At 42.7% G+C, this 13,016-nt stretch overlaps 1 non-coding gene across 1 annotated transcript; it reads left to right on the forward strand.

Annotated features, from left to right (window-relative positions):
* The first annotated feature begins 6,593 nt into the window (after nt 1-6,593).
* Nucleotides 6,594-6,695, forward strand: LOC133104592 (U6 spliceosomal RNA). Its single transcript, XR_009703653.1, has one exon. It is a non-coding gene; the product is annotated as a U6 spliceosomal RNA (small nuclear RNA).
* The last annotated feature ends 6,321 nt before the right edge of the window (nt 6,696-13,016 follow it).

A 13,016-nucleotide genomic window follows, 5' to 3' on the forward strand; every position in this document is an offset into this window, starting at 1 on the left:
TAAGAGTTACATGTAAATTTGTTTATTTGTTTATCTATTAAAATTTCTCAAATGTTGACTGTTTTGTGCAATCAACAGCATCATGGTGTCTCTTTATTCCTCAATCCCTTTAGCATTCTCACCAAAAAAAGTGCTAAGGACGTTATTAAATGGAAGGATGGATCCACTGATTAAAAGCTGCATGGAGAAGGCTGTGATTAAAATGAATGATTTTGAGAGCTTCACAATGAAGCAAATCTGGGTACAGTTGGCCCTTGAACAACACGGGTTTGAACTGCACAGGTCCACTTATACATGGATTTTTTTCTATAAATACATTGAAAATTTGGAAATTTGCAAAAATTTGGAGACGCTCATGATGAACTATGTAGCCTAGAAATATAAAAAAAAAAAAAGAAAGAAAAAGGTATGTCACGAATGCATAAAATATATATGGATATGTATATAACATACAAAATGCGTGTTAATTGACCATTTATCAGTAAGACTTCCAGTCAGCAGGAGGCTATTAGTAGTTAAGTTTGGGGGAGTCAAAAATAACATGCAGATTTTTGACTGCACAGGGGGTCTGCTCCCCAACCCCTGCATTGTTCAAATGTCAACTGTTTTCCCTCTAAGCGTTCTTCCCCCTCCCCATTTTTGCCTCCACCTCTGGGGTCTGATGAGCCTGGCTGGCTCAAGGGATCACAGCATCACTTCCTCCCTCTGCCAGTTTGCTGAGTCCCAGTCTCTGGGGCACAGACAGGTCTCTTGACCTTGGCCAGTACCTGACAATTCTTGCAGAAGCAGCAGGCCAGAACATGTGGATAGAACTGGATAAATCTCCAATCCTGGGAAAGAGCTCCTCGTTTACATGCTGGTGACTGTGGCTTCTAAAGAAGAAGTGTCATCTTCAAAAGGCAAGGATAAGATGGCTTTAATGGAGGAAGAGATTTGTCCTACCACACATGCCTTTAATCCGCTCTGGCGGAATTGGCTCCCGTAGTGGGCATGTCTGAAACAGGGGCTCACATCTCAAGACTTTCAGCTAAGACCCTAGAGAATTGATTACTAAGCCCACAGCCGTGTAGACTGCTAATGGCCTTTGCACACTGCACAGATCACAGGATGTCCACAGAACCCGGATGTCCACAGAAGTCTCGCAGAGGCTCCTCTGGCTGATCTGTAAATTGAGTCCCCTGAAACACATCATGCTCATACAGAAAAAGCTCAGAATAATGGGATAGCTATCATTTCTGTTTCCTGACCCAGCAACGTGGCTTGTGTTTTGCATTTGGCTATGTGCATATTTACTTTCAGAAATGAATCAACAATTCAACACTGTTTGCTTCCTATTGGTGTCTCACCAGCCGTAGCAACACTTTTCTCTCATTTTGATGAGTAATTTTTTTTTCCTAGGGAAGCAAATGGGAGCAGGTGTGTTAAGTGGTCTGCAGTGGCTACAGCAGCAAGCTGTGAACAGGAAGAACAGGAAGGCCACCACTCTAAAGAGACCTAAGGAACTCACGTGGGTCACTTCTGGGTTTATGTAGCAACTGTGTGTTGATTTATTTCCATGAGGGAAATATTCTCTCCACTGGCAACTAAGGCACACGAGGCCCAAAGGCCAAGCCTAGTAGAGCACCAGGTAGCAATAGATCAGGATCCCTTTTACATGCCAAAATTTGTATCCTGCTGTGTTCTTTGGTACCCAGCTTGTGGCAGTGATGAGTTGACTGGCCAGGGAAAAGACTAAGCTTGGGAAAGATGTAGGTGGGATGGGCACCTTCCAGACCCCAGGGAGCCCATCTACCTCAGGCCCAGTATCCTCTGAAATGCAGAAGTTAGCATGTTTTCCCCTCCACATTCTTTCTGTTCAACTAGTTTTACCAGATACATATAAAGAGTTAGCATTTTTAAATAATCTGGTTTTTTTTTTAATTCAGTAATGTGTTTGTTTTTGCCTATAAATGATTTGACTTCATAGCACATAAAATAAATGGGAAATCTCAGCATCATTCTCATGTTAGAAGCTGCTATCCAGAAATAATCTATTTTGGTACCCGCAATTTTTTCCCCTTCCTCTCTCATTTGGGGAAGATGAAAGCTGCAAAGCCGTTTATCTCCCCTAAATTAGCCATGTGACAACCCTGAGCTATTAATAACTACTCCCCACAACATTAATGTTTATGTCTGAGAGGGGTCAAGCGGTAAGCACCACGGAGGGAGAAGTGGCCAAGATAAATGCGAGCGACACAGCAGAAAGGCAGCCGAGTCAGCACAGACTGAGTGGGGAGAGGAGCACAGATGTGACCGCCATACACCCCAGCCTCCGCTAGCTTGTGGGTACAAGAGGGGTCACCGATGCCCTCCTCCTGCGGGCCATGGCACTGAACCCCCCCAGCATGGCTGTAAGCGGAGTCCTCACGGCTGATAGTAGCCGCCACATGCTCCTGGCGCTGTTGCGCTGCTGCCGCTGCTGCCCTTGACCGTGCCCCTTCCTACCTCTGCTGACCAACCCCCACTGCCCAGGAGCTAGCCACTCAGGACCTAGAGGGCATTGTCACTCTGTCCCGAGTCTTGAGCATGGTACTGGCTTTTGCTTGATTTTCCCACCACACAGCAAATGTCCATATTTCTCAGCTGGGTATTTGGGGTCTAAGCGGAATCTTCAGTTGCTGCAAACCCTTGCATTTCTTCACACCCTCCCAGAGGCTTTTTCTTTATGTCACTGTAGCAGGACCTGAGTGTGAAGCCCTACTACATCCTTGTGAGTGACCAGAGCTAAGATTAAATATGTAGAGAAAGAAAAACACATCCTCTCTGGCCTTGATCTACATCCTGGCACTCTTGCTACCTAAATCACTTAATCTCTCATTGTCTCAGCTTCCCCACCTATGAAATGTGAATTACAGGGAGTTCCCTGGTGGTCCAGTGGTTAGGACTCGGTGCTTTCACTGCTGGGGCCCGGGTTCGATCTCTGAAATTAAGATCCCGCAAGGCACGCGGCATGGCCAAAAAAAATGTGAATTACAATCTATATGCCTTCAAAAGATTGTTGTGGCGTTAAGTGAAGGGACTCTATGGTACTTGCTGAGCCATGAAAGTTGGTTATTATAACAATGATGACAATGATGCGTGACTTCAAGTTTTCTGGAAAAGTGGAAATCTTTCCAAAATGTCTGGATTTGAGGATATTCCTGCAGAAGGAGAAGCAAGAAAAGACTCAACTCCAGGGAGAGCATCTCTCTAAGGAGAAGCAGGACCTCCTAACAAAGACTGAGGAATCCAAGATGCCCCTGGGGGCTCCCACATCCCTGTTAGGCAAGACGTAGCCCCCAGAATCGTCTCCTCAGCCTTCTGAGATGCTCAGGATAAAGACATGAACGATGGCCTTCTGGGTTGAAATAGAAAATACTTGAAATGTCAGACTGGGCTGATCAGAGAAGCAGCGATGGAAACACATGCTGTTTCCTTAATGGACGGTGGTTTGTAAAGGATAGTATCCGTGTACACCGATCATAAAACATCATGCAACTGCAGAGAGCGGCATTCAATTTGCAAGGCCAGAGTGTCCACTTAGGCAGTGGAGGGCTCGCTTTAGGAGTTAATAAAATCCTAATGGCCAAGAGTTCCTTAATTTCCTTCAGTAGTTGAGACACTTTCTCTCTGAGGAAATCTGCAAAGCCGTTTAAATCCATCCCCTCATTTCCATTCCTAGTGATAATTGTCCTTCTTTCTGGCTGCCTAGCTTCTGAGCCCTCTTGATATAGCCCAACTTCAACTGAGAAGCTGAAAGTCCAAGACACTCACTTTCCCAGCCTCCCTTGAAGCTTGGCATGGACCCACCACCTGGTTCAGCTGACCACATGCCCCTGCCTGGACTCCAAGTCGGAAGTTAGAAATGTGAAGAAGCAGGGGATACCTGGGGTCATTTTGCAGCTGGTGTGGCAGCTGCATTTTGAATCCTGATTCCTGAGTCATAGGGTCAATTCTCATGCAGTCCCCAGTGGAGGGGTAGGAAAAGTATCTCACAGTGGCAGCCCTGTCTCCATGGAGCCACGCTGCAGTGCAGCCTTGAACATCATTCCTGTTTACATGCCCTCTGGGTGTGGTTCTCAGGCCTTATTGGGCTTCTGGGAGTCCTCACTGTATCGTTGATGCTCCTCTTCTTGTTGGCATATACTTCTTTCTCTTCACCCGGCTAACTCCTGCTCACTCTTTTTATTTTTTATTTTTTTTTAACATCTTTATTGGAGTATAATTGCTTTACATTGTTGTGTTAGTTACTGCTGTATAACAAAGTGAATCATCTATACATATACATATATCCCCATATCCCCTCCCTCTTGCGTCTCCCTCCCACCCTCCCTATCCCACCCCTCTAGGTGGTCACAAAACACCGAACTGATCTCCCTGTGCAATGCGGCTGCTTCCCACTAGCTAGCTATTTTACATTTGGTAGTGTATATATGTCCATGCCACTCTCTCACTTCGTCCCAGCTTACCCTTCCCCCTCCCCGTGTCCTCAAGTCCATTTTCTATGTCTGTGTATTCCTGTCCTGCCCCTAGGTTCTTTGGAACCTTTTTTTTTTTTTTTAGATTCCATATATATGTGTTAGCATACGGTATGTGTTTATCTCTTTCTGACTTACTTCACTCTGTATGACAGACTCTAGGTCCATCCACCTCACTGCCAGTAACTCAATTTCATTTCTTTTTATGGCTGAGTAATATTCCAATGTATATATGTGCCACATCATCTTTAACCATTCATCTGTCGATGGACACTTACGTTGCTTCCATGTCCTGGCTATTGTAAATAGAGCTGCAATGAATTTTGTGGTACATGACTCTTTTTGAATTATGGTTTTCTCAGGGTGTATGCCCAGTAGTGGGATTGCTGGGTCGTATGGTAGTTCTATTTTGAGTTTTTTAATGAATCTCCATACTGTTCACCATAGTGGCGGTATTAATTTACATTCCCACCAACAGTGCAAGAGGGTTCCCTTTTCTCCACACCCTCTCCAGCAATTACTGTTTGTAGAATTTTTGATGATGGCCTTCTGACCACTGTGAGGTGATACCTCATTGTAGTTTTGATTTGCATTTCTCTCATGATTAGTGATGTTGAGCATCCTTTCATGTGTTTGTTGGCCATCTGTATGTCTTCTTTGGAGAAATGTCTTTTTAGGTCTTCTGCCCATTTTTGGATTGGGTTGTTTGTTTTTTTTGACACTGAGCTGCATGAGCTGCTTGTATATTTTGGAGATTAATCCTATGTCAGTTGCTTTGTTTGCAAATATTTTCTCCCATTCTGAAGGTTGTCTTTTTGTCTTGTTTATGGTTTCCTTTGCTGTGCAAAAGCTTTTAAGTTTCATTAGGTCCCATTTGTTTATTTGTGTTTTTATTTCCATTTCTCTAGGAGGTGGGTCAAAAAGGACCTTGCTGTGATTTATGTCATAGAGTGTTCTGCCTATGTTTTCCTCTAAGAGTTTTATAGTGTCTGGCCTTACACTTAGGTCTTTAATCCACTTTGAGTTTATTTTTGTGTATGGTGTTAGGGAGTGTTCTAATTCCGTTCTTTTACATGTAGCTGTCCAGTTTTCCCAGCACCACTTATTGAAGAGGCTGTCTTTTCTCCATTCTATATTCTTGCCTCCTTTATCAAAGATAAGGTGACCATATGTGTGTGGGTTTATCTCTGGGCTTTCTATCCTGTTCCATTGATCTATATTTCTGTTTTTCTGCCAGTACCATACTGTCTTGATTACTGTAGCTTTGTGGTATAGTCTGAAGTCAGGGAGCATGATTCCTCTAGCTCCGTTTTTCTTTCTCAAGATTGCTTTGGCCATTCGGGATCATTTGTGTTTCCATACAAACTGTGAAATTTTTTGTTCTAGTTCTGTGAAAAATGCCATTGATAGTTTGATAGGGATTGCATTGAATTTGTAGGTTGCTTTGGGTAGTAGAGTCATTTTCACAATGTTGATTCTTCCAATCCAAGAACATGGTATATCTCTCCATCTGTTTGTATCACCTTTAATTTCTTTCATCAGTGTCTTATACTTTTCTGCATACAGGTCTTTTGTCTCCTTAGGTAGGTTTATTCCTAGGTATTTTATTCTTTTTGTTGCAGTGGTAAATGGGAATGTTTCCTTAATTTCCCTTTCAGATTTATAGGAATGCAAGAGATTTCTGTGCCTTAATTTTGTATCTTGCTACTTTACCAAATTCATTGATGAGCTCTAGTAGGTTTCTGTTAGCATCTTTAGGATTCTCTATGTATAGTATCATGTCATCTGCAAACAGTGACAATTTTACTTCTGCTTTTCTGATTTGGAATCAAGTCCAGGAAGCGCAGAGAGTCCCATACAGGATAAATCCAAGGAGAAACATGCCAAGACACATTAATCACACTATCAAAAATTAAATACAAATAAAAAATATTAAAAGCAGCAAGGGAAAAGCAACAAATAACATACAAGGGAATCCCCATAAGGTTAACAGCTGATCTTTCAGCAGAAACTCTGCAAGCCAGAAGGAAGTGGCAGGACATATTTAAAGTGATGAAAGGGAAAAACCTACAATCAAGATTACTCTACCCAGCATGCTTGCTTCAGCAGCACATATACTAAAATTGGAACGATACAGAGAAGATTAGCATGGCCCCTGCACAACGATGACATGCAAATTGTGAAGTGTTCCCAATTTTTTATACAGCAGAAACTAACATACCATTGTAAAGCAATTATACTCCAATAAAGATGTTTAAAAAAAAGATTACCCAGCAAGGATCTCATTCAGATTGGACAGAGAAATTAAAACCTTTACAGACAAGCAAAAGCTAAGAGAATTCAGCACCAGCAAACCAGCTTTACAACAAATGCTAAAGGAACTTCTCTAGGTAGGCAACACAAGAGAAGGAAAAGACCAACAATAACAAACCCAAAACAATTACAAAAATGGTAATAGGAACATACATATCTATAATTACCTTAAATGTAAATGGATTAAATGCTCCAACCAAAAGACACAGACTGGCTGAATGGATACAAAAACAAGACCCATATATATGCTGTCTACAAGAGACCCACTTCAGACCTAGGGACACATGCAGACTGGAAGTGAGGGGATGGAAAAAGATATTCCATGCAAATGAAAATCAAAAGAAAGCTGGAGTAGCAATTCTCATATCAGACAAAATAGACTTTAAAATAAAGACTATTACAAGAGACAAAGAAGGACACTACATAATGATCAAGGGATCAATCCAAGAAGAAGATATAACAATTGTAAATATTTATGCACCCAACATAGGAGCACCTCAATACATAAGGCAAACACTAACAGCTATAAAAGGGGAAATCAACAGTAACACAGTAATAGTAGGGGGCTTTAACACCCCACTTTCACCAGTGGACAGATCAACCAAAATGAAAATAAATAAGGAAACACAAGCTTTAAATGATACATTAAACAAGATGGACTTAATTGATATTTATAGGACATTCCATCCAAAAACAACAGAATACACTTTCTTCTCAAGTGCTCATGGAACATTCTCCAGGATAGATCATATCTTGGGTCACAAATCAAGCCTTGGTAAATTTAAGAAAATTGAAATTGTATCAAGTATCTTTTCCAACAACAACACTATGAGACTAGATATCAATTACAGGAAAAAAACTGTAAAAAATACAAACACATGGAGGCTAAACAATATGCTACTAAATGACCAAGAGATCACTGAAGAAATCAAAGAGGAAATCAAAAAATACCTAGAAAAAATGACAATGAAAACACAACAGCCGAAAACCTATGGGCTGCAGCAAAAGCAGTTCTAAGAGGGAAGTTTATAGCAATACTATCCTACCTCAAGAAACAAGAAAAATTTCAAATAACAACCTAACCTTACATCTATAGCAATTAGAGAAAGAAGAACAAAAAACCCCCAAAGTTAGCAGAAGGAAAGAAATCATAAACATCAGATCAGAAATAAATGAAAAAGAAATGAAGGAAACAGTAGCAAAGATCAATAAAACTGAAAGCTGGTTCTTTGAGAAGATAAAAAAAATTGATTAACCATTAGCCAGACTCATCAAGAGAAAAAGGGAGAAGACTCAAATCAACAGAATTGGAAATGCAAAAGGAGAAGTAACAACTGACACTGCAGAAATACAAAGGATCATGAGAGATATTACAAGCAACTCTATGCCAATAAAATGGACAACCTGGAAGAAATGGACAAATTCGTAGAAAAGCACAACCTTCTGAGACTGAACCAGGAAGAAATAGAAAATATAAACAGACCAATCACAAGCACTGAAATTGAGACTGTGATTAAAAATCTTCCAACAAACAAAAGCCCAGGACCAGATGGATTCACTGGTGAATTCTATCAAACATTTAGAGAAGAGCTAACACCCATCCTTCTCAAACTCTTCCAAAATATAACAGAGGGAGAAACACTCCCAAACTCATTCTATGAGGCCACCATCATCCTGATACCAAAACCAGAGAAAGATGTTACCAAAAAAGAAAACTATAGGCCAGTATCACTGATGAACATAGATGCAAAAATCCTCAACAAAATGCTAGCAAACAGAATCCAGCAGCACATTAAAAGGATCATAAACCATGATCAAGTGGGGTTTATCCCAGGAATGCAAGGATTCTTTAATATACACAATCAATGTGATACACCATATTAACAAACTGAAGGATAAAAACCATATGATCATCTCAATAGATGCAGAAAAAGCTTTCAGCAAAATTCAACACCTATTTATGGTAAAACCTCTCCATAAAGTAGGCATAGAGGGAACTTACCTCAACATAATAAAGGCCATATATGACAAACCCACAGCCAACATCGTTCTTAATGGTGAAAAACTGAAACCGTTTCCACTAAGATCAGGAACAAGACAAGGTTGCCCACTCTCACCACTATTATTCAACATAGTTTTGGAAGTTTTAGCCACAGCAATCAGAGACGAAAAAGAAATAAAAAGAATGCTCATTCTTTTTAGATTGGGCTCAAGCATCACCTCTTCCAAGGAAGCCTTCCTTCACACATCTCTCCTTCCATCAGACTATTTAGAATTCTTGACATCAGGGGCTATGTCTAATTTATTCTTTTATCACAAGTACCTAGAACTGTAGATAGTCAATACATACAACTGTATTATTTTCCTACAGCCGCTGTAACAAATTACCACAAATTTGGTAGCTTAGAATGATACAGATTTCTCTCACCAGTTCTGGAGGCCAGAAGTCTGAAATCAATTTCACTGAGCTAAAATCAAGATGTTGGCAGGGCTGTGCTCTCCCTGCAGTCTCTAAGGAAGAATTCGTTCCTTGCTTCTTATTATGTTGGTGGGGGCTGGTGTTCCTTGGCTTGTGGCTGCATCACTCCAATCTTTACCTCTGTGATCACATTCCCTTCTCCTCTTCTATCTGTCATCTCCCTCTTCCTCCCTCTTATAAGGACACTTGTGCTTGCATTTAGGGACCACTGTGTAATCCAGGATAATCTCCCCATCTCAAGATCCTTAATTTAATGACATCTGAAAAGGCTTTGCTATGTAAGGTAACAGCCACAGATTCTAGGTATTAGCACATGGACCTGTTGGGGGCCGTTATTCAGCCTACCTACATCGTAGGTCACATACTGCATAAATTTCTGTGAAGTAAAGCACTGGCTCCCCTTCCTATGATACTGTCCTTAAAGTTACTCCCTAGGAGTTGTGTTCTCTGTCACTTCTGTATGAAAGTACTTTGGTCCTTTACAAACTATACCTCCTTGAGCTGAATCCACCTTGAGCAACCTGCTTCGTGTGCAGATCCTCCTGGTGGTCAGAAGTCCTCATGAAGTTCATTCAAGCTGTTGCGATGGCCCTCTTCCCAGTCCTACTGCTGAATATATGACCTTGAACAAAACTGTTAGGTAAGCAGAATAGCTCTGCCCTGATGTCAGGAGACCTGGCATCCAGCCTCTTCATCTTGTGGGACCAGGGGTGAGAATTCCACCTCTCTGGGCTTCAGTTTCCGAATTCATACAAACCCTTCCCAATTCAGCCATGCTCTTTCCCCATATCTTCACATCTTTCTCCCTCTTGTCACAAAAGAACACATACTATGTGATTCCACTTACAGGGCTCAATTACAGACAACACTAGATTATATTGTCTAGGTAGTGAAACTATAAAGCAACTTAGGAAATGATTATCACAGAAGCTAGAATAATGGTTCTGTGTGGTGAGGGGACAGAGGATTTGGGGGGCCGGCAATTTTCTATTTCTTGACCTACATGGTAGTTACCTGGGCATTTGCTTCATAATTCTTTGCCAATTTGCTTTATTTACTTCTGTTTAACTTTTTATTTTGTAAATTTTCAAACATTCTCCAAAGTAGAGACAATAGTATGATAAACCCCAGCTTCAACAATTGTCTGCTTTTGCTATTTTTGTGTCACATATGCATGCCTCCCAATTTGGGGGAGCATTAGGCACTTTAAAGCCAATTCCAGGTGTTACATCACTTGACCCACAAATGCCTCAGTGTGTACAGATACATCTTATGCATGTTTTATACATGTATAATATATGTATTATACCAACATACATATATGTAATATATTAAATAAATTTAATCACAGTAGAAGTACAAAGGAGATAATGGAGCTAGCTTGGAAGGCGGAAATCCTATGCAGGGAAAGGGCTCTGTGTGTGTGCATGTGTGTGTGTGGAGGCCATGTGTCCACAGCAGGATGTCTGCTTCGGGATGGAGGAGTAGCTATTCCATTGGCTTAGCCGGTGGGTCATAGTCATGGCTCCCAGTGATGGAGCTGGGCATTTATTACTATTTTTGTTTGTTTGTTTTGACTGCACCATGTGGCATGCGGAACTTCCCTAAACAGGGATTGAACCCATACCCCCTGCATTGGAAGCTGCATTGGTTAAGGAGTCTTAACCACTGGACCACCAGGGAAGTCAGGAGCTGGGCATTTAAATGAGCACAGTGACCTCTGGGAACCCTGAAGAGATGTCAGCCTTGGGATTGCAAGGGATCTTGGCGGGCTGGATAAATCACGCATGAGCTCCAAGTCCGTCTTTTCATTTCTGTCTGCCCAGCACCCAGCAGAGTTGCCCAGAGTAAGACCTCAATAATTGTTAAATGAATAGATGACTGTGGAAGAGGATGGCTCTGAAGAACCCCGCAGTTTGGAGAAGGCTCAGAGAGTGTCTCATGGTCTTAAGCACACTGCCTTGCTCTTGGAGAGAGGAGGGATGTGGTGAGCTCCTTTATGGAAGGGGGGCAACCCCACGCTGCCGGTGGGAAAGAGGCTTTTGGTTCTCAACAGAAGTGGGTGGGGACATAGAGACAGACATCTGTGCCCCTAACATGAGCCCTAATCTGTCCTGTTGCTGGAGAAATCTGGAATCAGGTCTAGAGCTGGTACAAGTTGTTAAGGTCCAAGTCCTGTAAAGCAGGGGTAGGAATGGGGATCTGCAGAGGCTTCTCAGACTCCAGTCTGCATTCTAAGTCCAGCTATTGCCAGGCCCCCTTTTCACATCTCTTGAGCTCCTGGGCACACCGTAAGAGGCTGATGGAAGAGGTCCACATAGGATCTCACAAGTTCCTTTGGTCAAAACTTGCCCATTCTCCAAGTTTACTCAAGTCTTCCTCTTCCAGAAGTTCCTAGTGCACAGCAAGCCCTCATCCTCTCCTCCAACGCACAGCCTTTGCCCTGGCTGTTCCCTCTGCTGGGAATGCTTTTCCCTCAGTTTCTCATGTGGCTTGCTGCCTCACGTTCTTTAAGTTCCTGTTTGCATATCTCCTCACTAGAGAGATCTTCCATGAGCACCCTATGTAAACCAGATAACAACCCCACCTCTACCCTGGTCTTTCCATCTCTTGTACTCTGCTTACATTTCTTCCTAACCCATATTGTCTGTCTCCCTACCGCTTAGAGCTCCCAGAACATAAGCTCTATGGAGGCAGGGAGTTTGTCTGTTTTCTTCAGACTTGTGTTTCCAGGGCCTAGAGCAGTGCTTGGCACATAGTGGGGGCTCACTTCCTATTTGTTGAATGACTGATTTCTTGTCTGGTCTGTGCAGCTCACTTAACACTTTATTATATTTCACATCTTGTCTTCCCAGCTGGACTCCTTGAAGGCATGGATGAAGTCTGTTCTTGTTTCAGTCACCTCTTATTCATCCCATTGGTGAGGGAGGGATTCCTGCCCTAGGGCTAGGGAGATGGCCAAACACACAACACTGGGCAGCTGTTTCTCAATCACATGTACTCATAGCCCGGGGGGAAGAGGACATTGCACACCATATAAGACCACACGGGGTTGCACTGGGCAGCTGAATGAACAAGGAGGGGCTGTGCAAGGCAGGCTTTGTAGTTTCAAGAGGGTGGGGTGAACCCTGGTTCCCACAGGAAGATGTGATTGGCTTGTTTGAATAATTCCATGAGCTGGAGGGAACGGATACCCACTACTCAGGAAAAGCAGGAACTGCGCCTGGTCAGTTTGATAAGGAGCGTGGTTTGGCTGGCATATCTTATCCACAGGAGCAGAGTGTGGAGGGGAACTTGCAATTAGACCATTGGAGGCCCTTCTGCTTTTCCCAGATGTTGAGGAAGCACAGAATATTGGGCCTCATACCACAGTTTCTCTCTAGTGTATGTGCTTGAACAGCATTCAGTGGTCAGTCTTGGGCATCCTGGTGTGTCTCTCTGCTAAGCCCAACTTTGCCTCTCACCCCTGCTTTGTCCTGGCATCTCAGCCCTGTTATGGTCCAACCAATTGCAGGCCATTGAATCCTCCTCCTGGAACCTGGCTCAGCTTATCCATATCCCTGGGCCTTCTTCCTACCTCCTCGTGGCCCAGTCTTCTGGGGGGGGTGCTCCCTTCTTTTCTCTGATGACTTGTGTTTTCTCTCCATGTCTGTGGCTGGCCCTGCATCCATCTCTCTCCTTCTCATCCTCTTCTCTCATCCTCCCCAGAAGGATTGCACTCCTCTTGT

This window comes from Eubalaena glacialis, chromosome 13 (genome assembly GCF_028564815.1).
Source record: "Eubalaena glacialis isolate mEubGla1 chromosome 13, mEubGla1.1.hap2.+ XY, whole genome shotgun sequence".
Lineage (NCBI taxonomy): Eukaryota > Metazoa > Chordata > Mammalia > Artiodactyla > Balaenidae > Eubalaena > Eubalaena glacialis.